General features: G+C 40.8%; 1 long non-coding RNA gene across 1 annotated transcript; it reads left to right on the forward strand.

The window, feature by feature from the left end:
* Positions 1-4897: 4897 nt before the first annotated feature.
* LOC115030274 lies at positions 4898-7207 on the forward strand. Its single transcript, XR_003835862.1, has 3 exons — positions 4898-4987; positions 6902-6967; positions 7062-7207. It is a non-coding gene; the product is annotated as an uncharacterized LOC115030274 (long non-coding RNA).
* Positions 7208-12468: the final 5261 nt, after the last annotated feature.

A 12468-nucleotide genomic window follows, 5' to 3' on the forward strand; every position in this document is an offset into this window, starting at 1 on the left:
AATAATTCTCTTCACAATAGTCACTTCATTATTTTTATAGGTAATAATGTAATTATCCTTGGTATGGTGGGGTAACAGGGTACACAGATAATGAGGAAAGGACTTTGATAATGAGGAAAGCCACTTTGGAAATCAATATGGTCCTTCCTTCCTTCCTTCCTTCCTTCCTTCCTTCCTTCCTTCCTTCCTTCCTTCCTTCCTTTCTCTCTTTCTCTCTTTCCCTCTTTCCCTCTTTCTCTCTTTCTCTCTTTCTCTCTTTCTCTCTTTCTCTCTTTCTTTTTTAAAGATTTATTTATTTATTATATATAAGTATACTGTAGCTCTTTTCAGATACCCTAGAATAGGGCATCAGATCTTGTTATGGATGGTTATGAGCCACCATGTGGTTGCTGGGAATTGAACTCAGGATATTTGGAAGCGCAGTCAGTGCTCTTAACCAGTGAACCATCTCTCCAGCCCTGTATGGTGATTTCTTGGAAGACTGAGAATTGATCTATTTCAAGACCCAGCTCTACACCCAAGATACACCCAGAGCAGTGTCATGATTTTAGTTTAAAGGAGAGAACTTATTAAAGTATTAACTTTAACTTAGTGTGATTTCTATATTTTTGATAAACAACATGACCAAAAATAACTTGAGAAGGAAAAGAAGGATTTACATAATCTTAAGTCTACTATGAAGAGAAGTTTCAGCAGGAACGTAAGGAAGGAACTGAAGTAGAATTCATGGGAGAAGGCTGCATACTGGCTTGCTCTCCCTGATTTGCTCAGCCTGTTTCTTATAACATCTTCAACCACATGCTCAGGTATGCTATCACCACCAGTGGGCTGGGCTCTCCCACATCAATCACTAATTAAGAAAATACCCCATGGAGTCATCTAAAGGCACTCTAATGGAAGCATTTTTCCTAGGTGACTCTACCTGTGTCAAGTTTTGAATAAAAAACTTCTATCCTGGACTCTCCCACCTCCAACAACACATAAGGTAAAGAATGAAGCTTGAGTCAGTACTGTCTTTGCAGGCTTTGGGTTAAAATCTTCAGGGACTGACTTTCTGGATTATTCTTCTTATACAAAGCTTATAAAGCTTTGGGAAGTGGTTTCCATGTGACAGTTATCACAACAAAGCTTTGGGCTGAACTACATACATTGCAATGTACCTATGACTTCTACAATAAAAATAAGTTCTATTAGGTGATAATCAGAGCTCGGGACTAGGGCCTAGAGGAAGGATCAGCAATAACATAAGAACAAATTCTGTTGGTAGATGTTGCAAAGTACATTGGGGTCTCTTTTATTGGGCTGGGTTCTTGTCACAGAGAAAAGCACAGGAGTAGCTCCTCAACGATGCTCAGGATGTTGGGGGATTCAGGTGTGGCTGGCTGCTAATAGAATCGCAAAGGATCATCAATCAGGTTGTTTGACCACGTTTACTCTGGCATTCCAGATGACCCAATGTCATTGACTTCCCTCCTTTGAGGAAAATAGAGCCATGTGATTGATAAACCTGGTTTCTCCAATGCTTACTGCAAGCTGTACTTCCTATAACTCGTCAACACAAGTATTAGCTAGCAAAGAGAAAAGACTAAATGAGAAATAGCCAGTAGAGAGAACCAAACAAAACATTATCAAATTGTCACTTACAACATGCAGCAAAGGTAAATTAAAGTAGACTAATGGACATAGCACATAAAAATCCCCAATTAGTGACCAATTATTCTTCCAACAAGATAGTGGAATTCAATCTTGTTTAGATTTTTCTTTCTTATTGCTTAAGCAAGTGGGAAGAATGAGCCTCCCTCCATTTTAGGCTTAAAATCCATCTTATAGTAAAGATAAACTAGATTCATTCTTCTTTATGATTAGATTAGGCTATGCCAAAAGTTTATTTATGGTTAGATTTGGCTAGACCAATTCTTTTGGGTTCAGACTCCATCTTAGCAAAACTCAAGTCAACTCACAGGCTGGTATCTATCACCAGTTTCCAGGCTATTCCCCCAACAAATCTACATCTCCAGGTTACAAGCCTGACCCTGACACCACACTTCCTAACAACCACCAATCAGGAAAAAACAAAACAAAACAAAACAAAACCCATAAGTTAAGTTTATGGTTTGACTCCCAGAATAAGCCAATTATGTTAAAGGCCATAAAGGCCCCCAATCAAATGTGTACCAGGCTAGATGCCACCTTCCTGTCTATAAATGGTTGACAGAAACTAAGCTTAGGGCTGTCCCTCCTGTTCTGCTGCATCAGAGACAGTGATGTGGCCCAAGCTCAAGCTTAAATAAAGAGACCCTAATACATCTGAACCAGTTCCTTGGTGGTCTTTTGGGGTTCATGAAGGCTTCCTGGCACAACATTTTGGTGCACTGGCCACTGACTCCAAGGCCTCCAGGACCTGACCTGTAGGATTTCGATAGTGATAATGTCTGTCTGAGTCTGTGAGTCTGTCCATGTATTTATGTACAGTAATTCTTGTCCCTGCCCATGTTTTGTGTGGTGCCACAATAATTCCATTCTACATAATTCTATAATTATGTTCTAACAAGAAGCCTAAAAACGTATGTTGTTGTCAGGTGCTGCTAGATGGACATGCAACCAACCACACAGGAGGTGGAAGATGTTTCAGGCCCTATAACAGGGTGGCCCTGTGCTCAGAGAGCCACAGGAAACCATCTAACTATTTGGTTATTTCAGTTTCTCTTTTGAAAGAGAAGAGTAGGTAAATGTCTATTTTTGTGTGTGATCACCACCTTCTGGTTGTTTCCTGTTCCTGCCTGATAGAGAAGAGCAGAGTTTTTCTTGTGATTTGTGTTTGCTTTTGTCTGCCTTAAGGGCACCTTACTGACATTCATTTACCACAGGGCAGGCACCTTCAACCCTAGTAGAATTGCTCCTCAGCCATTTTAAGGATGTTAAAACTGAGGGAAGGGAATCTCTGTGTCATTATTTACAAAGATTAATTAACATTCTGAATGTCGGAATGGCCCAGTTCAACACAGGATGCTCCCAGAGGAATCCTTTGATGTGGGATTGTTCCAAGGGATTGAGAAAGTCATTTTCTAACTCAAATTTGGCCACTTTGTCCAAATACCTTATATGGTAGTGGTCTGGCAAGACCTCCTAGAGGACCTAGCCTCTTGGCTTAACCTTTTTCTCCTCAGATAACTGGCAGGAGTTTTTGCTTTAGATTTTCCAACCCCCACCTTGTTCAATTCCTCAGGTGGAGCTGCCAGACAGCCCTGCATCAGGTGACCCCACTGCCCAGCAGTGGGGGGCGGGGGTGGTGGTGGGAAGGGTAGGGGTGGTGAGTGGGGGGACCTGCTGCAGTGTCTCTTGGTCTTTAGACTGAGCCTGAATCTGTTGTTCTGGTGGTTGGTGATCAAGGAAACCAACCCCATCACCATTGGCCTTTGCCACTGCTGACCTTTATAACTGGAGAACTCAGACCTCACCCTTTTCAGACATTAATCTCTGGGAAACAGTCCTGTTCACCCAGGAGCTCACTTGGGATGACTGCTAGCAGCTTTTGTACATTCTCTACTGCATAGAAGAGAGGGAGAAAATCCAGACGGGGCCAGGAAGAACCCACCAGTGACCAGAAGCTGTTGAGGCTGGCTTTCCCTTCCCCCACCAGACTTGGACTCCAGGACTGTAGTGCTGACATGTATACAATTTTGTTTTTCATTATCCTATTGAGAATTCTGAGTTTTCTCACACGGCGAATAGCTTTGGGATGAACTCTTCTGTTATAAATCGTTAGGAATTTTGTGTGGAGTATATTGAATTTATGTTGCAAATTAAAGAAATCAAACATCTTTAAAAAATACCATTTTAATTGTGTTGTTTGCAGTTGTATAAATGGGTAAAAGATGTTCTACACAATCATTGACTTAGCAAACTAAAATAAATGTGTGAAACTGAAACTCATATGAAATACTGTACAGAGCCATAGGAAGAGCACTTTAGTATAGACTTTACTGACATAGAATATGTTGTCAGGGTCACATGAACGATAGCACAGCACTAACGATAGTTCATAGCACTAAGTGCCTTCATAAAGAAATTGGAAAGTTCTCATACTAATAATTAAAAATAAATCCACTGACTATATACATAGATTAATTCTATCAGCTCTGCTCACGTAGAGAAACTTCACTGCTACTAATTAGAGAACTAATATTGCTGTAGTTTGTCTTACTGCCTTCCCACTTAGAAAGGTGTGCCAGCTAACCACATTAGTGCTCCACAGTGCTTGTCATGTTTCTTCCTGGTTTTCTCCCGGGCTTGTCTCATGCCTACCAGGTAAGAAGTAGCTGCAGTTTACCTGAACCTGGCCAGCATGAAGCCACAAAAATAAAACCCCTGCTTCCTAAAATCTCTCTTTAATAATGTTCTGGGCACCCTCCCCCTTGTGGGACAGATTGATAACTCCACCACAAGTAGAGCAATGGGCTGTGCAAGCTGTCTACTCTGATTCCAGGAGGAAGGAGGGGAAGTGCCTAGTGAGTGCTGTGTTGGGAGCTCAGGCAAACTCTGAAGTCAGGACCTGGTGAGCACAGGGGCACTCATCACAAAGGGGAGGAGCAGATGGCTGAGCAGTGAAAACGAGAGTGGCAGGTCCTTGCCTGGGCAGGCTAGAAAGACAGTAGGTTAGGCTATTGGAGGACAGCCTGGGAGTGATACTGAATTGTAAATCCCATACCTCTCATAAAGTGGCCACGGACTGGAAGGCAGGGCTGGGAACCTCTCTGGTGTGTCCCTTCGGCACACTCTAATACTGGTGAGGTGCTCATGTCACTCAAGTATCACTGGCCAATCAGGACCTCCAGGTCCACCTGCCAGTCAGAGGAGTAGGAGGGTTCTTCCAGGTGGCAGAGGTAGGTTGCGCCTTGTAGCTGAGCAAGTTTGAATGTTTCTGTGTGAAGTTCTCTGAGCCCTGCTGCTGGATGTTGAGAGGCGTGCCTATTTTAGTTGCGACATGGTGAGCACAGGGTCACTGCCAACAACGGGGAGGAGCAGGGAGCTCAGCGGTTGGAGCTCGTGTGGTGGATCTTTCATCCGCTGGTACGAACCGGAGGCTACCCTATATTGCTTCCTGTGAAGTCCCCTGTGGTCCTAGTCACAAGCTGGATCCAGATAGCTGTTGAATAACTTCATTCTGGAGGCTGCATCAACGCAGAGCATTTTGAAAGACGTCTTATGTGTAGAAATATCCTTGGCAGAATGCCGAACTGGGAGAGAGCCCTAGTTTTTGTTTGTTTGTTTGTATTTTGTTTTGTTTTTGTTTTAAAGTTTTCCCCTTAGCATTAAACCTTAGTTGAGGGTGAACAGTTTGTAAAACATTCCACCTACGGTAACTGGCATGCTAAACAGGCCTTTAGAGGTTAGATTGCTAGGATACAGATGTCTGTTCACCAGGATTGGCCAGACATATGGCTCCAAACCATAACAAAGGAAAACCCCTGATTTACAGCTAGCTACCAGGCCCATCCCTACATCAAAGAGCAGGCCTCTCACAAGCTACTCAGTGGGGCATTACAGGATCACAATCAATATTAATGCCTGGTGTGCCATAAAGACTCAATTGTCTTCTTGAGGAAAGCATAGTTCTGCCACATGGGCAAGATGACAGACACCTGGTGACAACCATTTAAAAAGGAAAAATAGTGCTGTGCAGAGTTCTGGCCTGATCATGCCAGGCTGAGGTCCCCATGTGTGGAGAAGGACATCGTTCCTTCTGAAACCTGGGAACATGCTTGTCAGAACCAGAAACAGTCTGGGGCCTAGGACTTGGGACCTCTCCCCTAGACCCTGAGGTACAGAGATCGAACAGAGCTCCCCCTTTTAAACAGGAAAATGCTTGGCAGGGCTGGTAATGGTCTGGGTCCAGGGTCGTTGGGAGGAGTTGCTCCAGATTCTGAGAACACAACCCTTGCCACCACATGGGTCTGTGGTCATCAGTCCCATGGCCACTATAAACTTGGTCATTAATGTTTTTGAGATACACTGAGGTCCCCTTGTATAGCATTGTTTGTCTGGATGAACTTCTGACTGTGTTCCATTGTATGATGTTTCTGCTGACTTTATAGATAACTCATTTCCTTTCATGTCCCCCATATAAGGAATATACAAGGTGGTATTCTTCTTAAGCTTACTTAGCAAGACCTCCCCACTCCCAGCTTTCATACTTTCTCCTTCTCCTTCTCCTAAGTTTTTTACCCTCTGGGTCCTTCCACTTAGGAACCTGTTGATGAAGAATGAATGGTCTGCTGTTTTAGGGCAATGCGTTGTTAAGAAATAATTCTGGGAATTTCTTTGTTGTGTAAATCTCCCATGTGTTTATGTGGGTAGACTTGCAGTCTCCAGTCCATATTTCAATTGTTCAAAACATAACCTGGGACCTGAAACTAAGAGAGACTCAAGGGTAACAACATATGTGCAATGCAAAACCCTTCCTAAAGTGACTCCTTCTTTCCCATTAACCAGTGTAGCTGGTCTTTGCTACTTTGGTTTCTTCTTTTTTGCATCCTTTACCCCCCACTCTGCTCCCTGCCCTGGCTGTACCCCCTAACACCAGATAGGATAGAGGAGAAAGAGATCCTTGAATCTGATTTCTTTCTTTTCTTTCTTCTTTGATCACAACTACTAACAATCTATAACTAACCCAGACTCTCTGGGTCTTCACATTTATGTATCTTTCAAAAAGTTTCTGCAATTCTGTTTGTTACACCATCACTGAAATCTGTAAGTGGCAAAACCATGCTTATGCTATAGCTTGAGGAAATCCTGGTCAGCAGCTACACATCGCTGCTTCAGTCAAAAGCAGCCTCACATCCATACACCTGGAATTCAAATGAAAGCATACTTATAATATTTACGATTTTGTTTTTCGAAGAAACCAAAATTCCAGGATTCTCAAAATGTCACTACAAACAAGAATTGGATACAAGCTACTAAAAAGGTTATTTTTATTATTAATCTATTATTGTGTTTGTTATGATTTCTCCCTGGGAAGGCATAGTAATTCTAAAACAGCTGCATTTTCTCCCTTTCAGAAAAATGTTTCTGGGACAAGCTGGATTGACTCAGGTTACCTTGCTTCCAGTCTCCTGTTCCCAGAGCAATGACCTTCCTTTTCTCTTGATTAAATGTTTTAAATCCTTAAGTTAAAGGAATAAATCATAACATTGTTTTAAAATTACTCATTTGAGTCTGGTAATGAAATGTCTATTGCAGCAACCGGAAAAAGATTTGCCTGTGGAGCATGGCTTCTACAGCATCGGGTGGGGGTGGGGGGCTGCTGAGCCATGGCCCCCTTTCTGATCACCTCTGTAAGAGAGTTCTAGAGCATGGACCTCCCTGTTTGGATTTAGGTCAGTAGTAGCTGGAGATTCAGAAATACAACAGTTTAGGATTCACTTTGAATTATTTTTGTGGGAGTTGTGAAGTTTTATTTTGTTTTGTTTTGTTTTTTAATTTATAAACACTTGCGATCACAGGGAACATTTGTCAAGGTCACATTTTTTTTTCTGGTGCAGTTTCCTTAGTTTAAATTAAAGATTAAAACTTGCCATTACTCAAGGGCTCATGTTCTTGGCTCTTTCTCTGAATCCGCTTGTTTTTTTTCATGAGTATTGTAAACCTTCTCATTGTAGCTTCATGGTAAGTATGGAAGTCACATTATGCCAAAATGTGTATTATATCTCCCTAGTCCTATTGACAATTCTGAGTTTTTTTTCCACATAAATAGCTTTGAAATCAGCTTTCTTGTTAAGAATTTTTAGGAGTTTTCTTTGGATTTTTTTGAATGCTGCAAATTGAACATACCCAACATCCTATTTCTTTACTTTTTTTTTTTAAACATCATTTTAACATTGTTAATTGTAGTTTTATAAATGGGTAAAAGATGTTGTACATAACCATTCATTTAGCAAACTACAGTAAGTGTGTGAAACTGAAACTGATGTGAAATACTGTACAAAGCCATAGAAAGAGCACTTTAGTATAGACTTTAGTGACAGAGAATACATTGTTAAGGTTACTAAATAACATCTCAGTAAGTTTGACTTAATTGAGAAAACAAAAGGGGTGAAAAACAAAACAGGGTCCATTATTGAATAATGGATCTAGATGTGTCTCAGAATTTTGTGTTAGCATGCCAAATAAATTCTGCTAGCAGTAGGTTAGGATTTCCCACTGATATCAACTAAAAGTAGTTAAAATCATGTTGTATTGCTATAGTTGATGTAACATTGCACGTATTTAATTTATGTATTCTGATAAATTTGGGCATAACACCTACACACTTAGGTAACCCCATTGAATTGAGTTCTTATAAAAATGACAGAATTTCCATAGATGCCAGCTATCTTCCCAGTATAGTTTCTATGCACTTGAAATTAGCATTGACAAGTATCAGAATTCTCATGTTCATTGTTGTTATATTCATGGTGACCTAAATATGAGAATCACCTCAGTGCTCATTTGGTGAAGACAAGCTGGGTGTCTTGGGGGGACACTGTGCTAAAAGAATGAAGACATTAGCAGTGTAAAGGATAATGCACGTGTAAAAGGCTCTCACAGTCAGTGCTGTATTCATCATAAAACAACATGTAATTCCAGGTTAAGCAGTGTCAACCCACTTTTTTTCTCCCATATGATTGTCATCTTTAGTGCACTCCTATTTGTCAGATGGTTATGAGTACTTGAGACATCTTGTCTACAGTGCAGGTAGCAATAGAAAACGAAGGACAGAAAATAGAATTCAGCTCAAGCAGTCACCTTCAAAGGTTTTTTTTCCTAATGTTCTTTTAGAACACTATGTAGAGAAGAGAAATGAAATATCAAGCTTTCTGTAGTAAGAGTTGTTATAGAGATGAGAATTAAATGTGTTCTTAGAGTATACTGTAAAAATGCAGAAAGTGGCTTTCTGTGGATGGCATGAGAACTTTCTGCCAATGAGTCATACTGCATGAAAAAGTAAAAATGAGGTTAAGAAACAGACTGACTGTTTTGTTTGAATTTAAATTATGATATAAATTATAGTTTAGGGCTGGTGAGATGGCTCAGTGGGTAAGAGCACCCAACTGCTCTTCCGAAGGTCCAGAGTTCACATCCCAGCAACCATATGGTGGCTCACAACCATCCGTAACGAGATCTGACTCCCTCTTCTGGAGTGTCTGAAGACAGCTACAGTGTACTTACATATAATAAAGAAATAAATCTTTAAAAAAAATTATAGTTTAACAAAAAAGGAAAAGTCTTAGATAAGTAAAACTCATCTCTTTCTTTTCTCTGCATTAAATAACATCTTAGATGGTAACAGTTTTCATTTTTGCATTGGAGAATGAATTTAAACATTTAACATTTTCATACATCAGTTTGTTTTTGCTTAATGTCTAAAATAATTAATGTAGCATTTGTGTAACATCTCATATTTCTATTACTTGATTAGTTGTTCATGTATTACTTTTTTTTTTAAAAGAAGCAAGAGGATTCCTTTGGAATGAAATAAGAAGTAAGTTCTGTAATTGCACAATCCAAACTAGTGAAAGCTAACAAAAGAAAATGACCTGCTTTTCTTTTCTGTATGATATGTATTTCACATTTCTGAGAGCAAAACTTCTGATTTGACTGATATATACTAAGCCCAAGAAGAGCTTGTCATGAATCCCTGTATTGCAGGGTATTTGATCACATTGTGAACTCTGAGATTGTGTTATTTACCAAAAATACACAAACAATAAATAATTACAAAGAGACCAAAAAGAAAATCCTCCAAACCCTGTTTCTAGTTGTAGAGTGGCTTAGCCCTTAGCATACATCTTTAATTGTAAACTATAAAGTTAAAGTTAATTTTAGAAGGAAGCACTGTTGTTTGAGGCAAATTGAGTGGCAGACAAAGTAACGAATGATTTGACAGACTAGAACATGTCCAACTCTCAGAAGAGGAGAGGAAAGAGAGGCAACATAAGGGGGAGCAGTGCAGAAGGACAGAGGAGGAGACAGTTTTACCTGGACAGTTGCGGAGAGATGGGTTGAAGAGAGAAGCAGCTAGACACAAGTGAAAATGGAACAAGCCAGAGAATGAGAATGTGCCAAAAGATTAGCACAGATTGCTAGATTTCCTTTGAGGCCAAATGGGACATTTCAGTCAGAAAAACACAAGGATGAACAGCAAGTCTGATTGATCAAGCTGTTAAATTTTTATTATTTTTAGGCAGGTTATATGCCCACAGAAGCAGAGTAAGGGGAGGGGAATGATGCAGAATCGCTTTGTTTTTGGGAGAATGTACCTGTTCCCAAAAGCAGAATATTGGCTAGATAAAAAGTTTAGCAAAAGAAACAGAACAGAATGGGTTGCTAGGTACCTGTTCACAAGATCTGTAGCTATTTGTTTTTAACTCGGGGTAGTACTTTTTTTTTTTTATAAAGGCTTTAACTTTTTTCCACAAAAATCTTAACTAAGCTAGTACTTTCCACTAAGGCCAAAACTTTGTAAGTAAGCACTTAAGGCTGACAAGGAAGTTAACATTCAAACAGGGTTGCTCCCAACACAGAAGTGAAAGAAGCCAGTTGGAATCAGTGTGGAGAAGAGTTTGAGCCAGAACAGCTGAGTTGCCCAGCCAGCTGGAGTTAAAACAAACAAACAAACAAACAAACAAACAAACAAAGGATGAACTTATTCAACAGTAAGTCTCAGAGGCCAAAAACCTTCTAGACCCAGATAAGATTGTTTGAAGGTTAGAGGTTTCCAGGAGTGTGCCTGGGTTAGCATACAGAAGAAGTAAGCCTCCACAATGATAGTTATATAAATGATACTTTTACAGGGACAGGGGAAGTAGTAGAGTGTGGGAAGCTGCAAACGCCATTACAAGATGGCGCTGGCTACCACTGGCCACCACCCATGATTATGGGTAAACAACCAATGTGCGCATGTGCATAAGAGTTTTTTGCCGAGTCACTGCCTGGCCTGAGGCATATTAATGAGGTAATGGTAGCATAACCAATCAGGTATGGACACATCACTCCTAGGCCTATATAAGCAGCACCATTTCTGGGGCTCAGGGTCTTTCGCCTATGCAGTCCATGCTCTCCCAATAAACGTGTTGCAGAAGGATCCTGTTGTGGTGTCTTACTTGCTGGCAAGTAAGTAAGTCGGGCATACCACAAATGGTGCCGAAAGCCAGGAAGTAACATCTTCAGGCACGAGCCAAGACCCCCTGTTACAGGAAGGATTCAGAACTGCATCACAGTGGTTAATGAAGTGTTCCCGTAAAGCAGTCTGTTGAGAAGGATTCAACTGCGTGGATTCAGAACTCTTCAGCTGGGGAACAGCGGTACCGGTAAGTAAAATGAAATTAATGTAGGTCTCTGAGAGGTATGCTTTCCTATACAGTAGGTCTGGTAATTGTTGCTGGGGTTGTGTTGCTTGCTTTCTTTCTTGCCTTGATATTATGTTATTGCCTTAATTTTCATTGTCTTGGACACGAGTGTATCTGCTGAGAGTAGCTCGGCAGACACATAAGATCATAAAGTGACATGGATCGACCTTGGGGCTAAGAACCTCACGTAGATAAGTGAGTACCTCAAGGATGCTTTAGTCCAGGACGAGTATGGATACTGGCCAGTCTACGCCGTTAGTAGGGCCGGTGCAAGCCTTGCTCAAAGAACGAGGTTTAAAGATTTCTGAAAGCACAGTGAGAGGGTTCTTAAAAGAAATAGACAGACTCGATCCTTGGTTTGCCCCCACTGGGTCACTGATGCTACCTAGTTGGGAAAAGTTAGGGAGAGATATAGTGAGAGAGGAGGCAGAAGGAAAAGTGAAAGCAGGAACAAGTATGGAAGCTGATTAAGGCCAGTCTATCCAGGACAAGAAATGTGAGCCAGCTGTTAAGGAAGGGTAGCAACTTTTTCAGGAGCACCAGGGAAGCNTATCAGAAACAGAGAGAAATGAAAAAGAAGGCGCGGGCAGAAATATAAGTAAAATAAGAAATTTAAGAAGAGAAAAAATGAAAATAAGCTATTTCAGAGCTCTCCTAGGGACAGAAGGAAAATGGGAGACGTCCTGTTTCCTCTCTGGCTCCTATGGAGATATCCTTCGCTCTGGTTAGGATATCTGGGTCCCTTTGAGACACCAAGTTCTATTTCCTGTGTGTCTATTATCTGTTTTTGGTGCACCAAATCGTCCATATGTCTGTCAATTCATGTCTGTTTTTGTTTTGTTGTTTGAATGATTGTTGTTCTGTGTTTCATGTTGAAAAATATAATTGGTTAAAACTTTATCTGTTGGCTGTCCATCCTTTAACTTGTTTAAAAAGCGGTCTCAATTTGCACAGCAGAAAGTGATGAGCACTGTGGCTGGGAGTCAAGTACAGCTGAAAAAGCCCTGCTGAGGGCCGATTGCAAATGGAGCTCTTAAAGGGGCAGGCAGCCTTTTGCTTGTAACAGAAAGTTAGCTTA

This window comes from Mus caroli, unplaced genomic scaffold (assembly GCF_900094665.2).
Source record: "Mus caroli unplaced genomic scaffold, CAROLI_EIJ_v1.1 scaffold_14357_1, whole genome shotgun sequence".
In the NCBI taxonomy this organism is placed as follows: Eukaryota; Metazoa; Chordata; class Mammalia; order Rodentia; family Muridae; genus Mus; species Mus caroli.